Consider the following 4,554-nt stretch of genomic DNA (forward strand, 5'->3'; position numbering starts at 1 on the left):
TAGGGATAGGGGAGTCAAGCAGCTGAGGAAATGCTGGGGTGATGGATATGTTCATTGGGTTGATTGTGATGATGGTTTCGCAGGTGTATACATATGTCAAAAAATCCAACTGTACACTTTAAATATGTGCTTTTCATGTTGATTATATGTCATTAAAGGGAGAGGAGGGGGAGGGAGACAGAGAAAGCAAGGCTATGCCCCAGGTAAGTTATGTGCTTTAGTAAGAGGATCATGGTAGTTTTGCGACTGAAACACAATTTCTCTGCATCCTTACAAAATAGCCCTGGGCTGTAAGCAGCTTCCATACTTGTGTCCTCTCCCCCTCCCCCATTCTTTCCCTTCTTTCCTCTCTCCTTCCTTTCTCACTCCTTTCTTTCCTTCCTTCCACTGTGAGATTAAAAATTATGTTATCCTAAGAGTTAGCAAAGACTTTAATTTCTGAAAATGATTCTCTAAATTCCTTAGAATTGCAGGGGATACATTAGCACCTGGAATAGCAGGAGAAAAGGAAACAAAAGAAATACTTCAATTGCTCTGCATTAGACATGAACACTTAGGAGTGGAGCGAACAGAGAAGAGAGAACTGATAAGAGAAACATGGCAACATCACGGAAGCACTTTTCAGCCCTGGGGATGTCTAACAGTCCATTTTAATTGTGTTGGTGTTGCTGTGATAGAAAATTTCTCTGTGGAAAGGCTCTGTAGAAAGATACGGCTTTGTCCTGTCACAGCTCTTGGGTATGTTAAATTTTAAAAAAATCACAATATGATATGATGAGTACCATGACAGTGGTGACACTTGAGGTTGGTGGGTGTCCTCGCTCCAGAATTTCCACATGGGGCGACCTTGTGACAGCCATGTGGCTGCAATGGTTGTGACCTTGAAGCAAGCTCTCTCCCCTTCTCTCTCTCTAGCACTTTACATAAGAGCTATATAAAATCATAATAAAAATAATAACATTAAAAATAATGAAACAAAATGTCCATTATCGGCATCAAATAATGTCAGACAGTGAGATTTTTGAGGGAGCTGCAGCTCTGGCACTCCATACACGCCTTGGTACCTCTGTGCCTGACGTGGCGCAGAGACACTCTCCAGGATGACTCCCTGAATGTCCCCTTCAGTAGGTGATGTTGGAGGGCTTGCGGGAGCCCGTGAGGCAGACATCGTGGGGTAGGGTCTTCTGTACAGAGTCCACAGCAAATGCAAGTGTGTCAGTGAGAGACTTCCTGTTGGCCAGTTTCTGCTTGGAAACTAGGATTCACAGACATCGTGACAAGAACTAGGTGATTAGCTGTGGCTTCTCCCTGGCTGCTGTGGAACAGGGGAAAGCATATAGACTTTGGATGATGATCCAGATTCCACTTCTGCCCCATCTCTATGGCCTTGGGCCTTACCTGAGTAATTCAATCAAAGTCTCAGTTTTTTTCATCTCTAATATGAGAAAAATAACACTTTATTGGAAGAAACTGTAGGTGCAGAAACAATATATATTTAAAAATACATAGCACCTGGTACCTAGTACCTATGTAATCATTTTAATTTAGTTTTATTGTTGTTATCTCCAGGGCTCAAATTATTACCTGAGATTAGATTGCAACTCTTAGGGAAAGACCATGGGAGTTCCCAGATAGGGCTGCTATTCACATCAAAAAGAGAAGAAAAAATGGGTTTAATCCTTACTGAGTATGCAGCTCTGTCCCAGGCTTTTGGCAGATGTGCCAAAGATTTTAGCACATCTAAGAAGTCCATGAATTGGAAAAGACCAAACTGACACACTTGAAGCAAGTAGACAATGGTATCATATAATCAACTATCGGTATGTGCTGTATAGGCAAGAGATGTCACAGGACCCTGATGCTACTAGCATCCTGTTGTCTTTCTTAAGTCTCTGTACAGGATGATATAAGCAGTTCAATGCAATGTGCAAAGTACTAAGTGGTCCCCTAGTGGCCAGAACGAGTTAATACTACATCTACCCTGAGTGGAACAAGTAAGAACATTGTTTACTCTCACTTTACTGCCCGGAGTATCTTCATCTGAACTGATATGAGTTTCCGATTCTAAATCAATTCATTGTTCAAGTACAGGCAACTGAAATGATCTCCTCCAATATTATTAATCACACTGACCTTCCTGCTCCCCGGTGCACTCCTAAACTCACATTTCTCATAGCTTACTGATCTGTACAGATTGTGCCTTTGTCAGGCTTCCCATATTAAGATATAAACCTTTTTGAAGGAAGTAACTGGGTTACTGCTCTCTGGGGGTAACGTACATTCCGCTGTTCCCAGGACAGTCCTGGCTTATGCTTGTTTGCCCCGTGTAATTGTTAGTATTACCTTCTTTTGTGATCATAATTGTTCCAGTCTTAGTAATAAATTATATGGTTCCCCTAGTGCCATCTCTTGCTCCTTCCTGCTCTTTCTTCCCCATTGAACATTCCAGAAATACCGATCTAACTCCTGACCAGACATGAGGTCAATCTGGATGTGATCTCTCACTCCAGCCATCACCAGCGTTTACCTGGCTGATCTGGCTAGTTAGGAAGCCGTTCTCTTTTCTCTTAAACACTCCCCATGTGCCCTTTCATAAGTTGCAGTCTCAGTCAGAGAAGAGGACCACTGCTGATTGTTGGTGATGTGTGTGCTACTAAGCTCCCTTGTTTGCCTTTCCTCACAGGCTCTCACAGGTTCTAAAAGTCACCTCTAAGCCCGTCTAATGCTATGACGTGTTGGTTGGGTATGATAGGCAGAGCCTGGGTGAAATAGCAAACACCCAGTCGATGAAATACACTATTGTGCAGGTTGTGATGGTAAAATGAATGTGTTAAAGGTGAAAGAAGATGATCTAGACACCAACAGTGAACCAGAACAGGAGGAAATTGTGAACTTTTTCAAGATACAGCACAAGGCTTATCCACAATGGCCCAAATGTCACCTTTTATCATAGTCTGAACAATACGGACACCTGTAAAACTCATTCAAGTGAGACTTTCAAACTCAAATTTATGCTTGATGTGTTAGAACTAAATTGGTACATTTACAGACTAGTTGTGTGAATGCAACATGATTGAATTGTTTGGGAATCCAGCAATGGACCTGTGAGCGCCTTGTTAAAGCGAAGTACACTTGTATTGCTCAGAACAGATTTCTTAGGAAGCATTCCTCTCTCCTTACATGATTTGTTTCAAATGGTTTAATAAAGTCAGCAACTAACATAACATCTTAATGGGTGATTCAATTCCAAATGCCAAAATAAAATTGTTACAAATAAAGAGGCCTATACAACTATGCTCATATTCAGAAACTGCTGTGTGATTTTGATGAAGACTCAGAAATAAAATATTACTCTAAATGGCTTACACAATACATTTCCTTTTTTATTTGTTCTCTTTTCCTCTCATTATCTCTGCCCTGTTTCTCCCTCTTTCATGCTGCTACTCACATCTTAACCATATACATTTTACATGTGAATGAGATTATGAATCTATGACTCTAGGAGATAAACGTACATGCATATACTATAAACGGTATTGCACTGTTTTCTTTACACCTTGTTATCTTATACTTATGAAGAATAAAACTTAAAAATAAGGATCTGCCAGATAGGTATTGTAATAATAAAATGCATTAAAAGTTATCATTGGAATAATAAGATTTGGGGAATTTCAGCACCAAGCAGTTACTTATAAAATACCAGTGGAATAATTCTGGATTCATTGCATAACACTGAGTACAAACAATGGTGTTTTGTAAACCAGTAAAGATGGTCTGCAAAAGCCTGGATGGGAACCATTCTGAGCTGGTTATGATCACAGAGGTAAAAGTCAAAGATCTTCAGTGCGACTGTGAGTAGTCAGTTCTGCTAAAGGATCTCAAGGAGAAATTCAGAGGTTATCATTTTATTACTGCCATTCAAACTTTGACCTAGGATGTGTATTCATTCTTTCATACAATGAATGTTTAAGCGCTTCCTCTTTTGCCACCAATAGAGTATGCCTAACACTGGGTATACAGAGTTGAACATGCAGTAATTATAGTTAAATGTTCAATGAAATAAAATGATGCACATTCCACTAAATAGTCACGTCCAGGATTATGAACTTGGAATGATCAAGTTATTGCAATGGTTGCCTCCTTGTGTTGGCTACTAGAAGGCTCAGAGCCTAATTTGCAAATATATAAGACTTCTGAATGTATTTTGTGCTGACTTCACTCTTTGGTTCATTTGATTTCTTGGGAAAGCTATATTTTCCTTATTGCTAATACTTAACCTATTTTATGATTTTACTTTAGTGTATTAATCTTTGTAAGGCATGTGTAGAGACATAATCATATCTAAGAATTCCCCCCAAAGTCCTGTAAACGTTATCTCCTAACACTTATCTTAGTCATCTCAAGTTTCATTCCTTCAGAGTGGACATGAAACATTAAGGATTATCTAATAGTGTAACACAGAATCAATGATTTATAGAGAGTGGTTAATTATTTCCCCCCATTGTACAAGTTGTTGTCTTTCTGCCAAAATGCCAGAATGTTTTACATAATCCA

The sequence above is a fragment of the Physeter macrocephalus genome, chromosome 19 (genome assembly GCF_002837175.3).
Source record: "Physeter macrocephalus isolate SW-GA chromosome 19, ASM283717v5, whole genome shotgun sequence".
NCBI classification, from domain to species: domain Eukaryota; kingdom Metazoa; phylum Chordata; class Mammalia; order Artiodactyla; family Physeteridae; genus Physeter; species Physeter macrocephalus.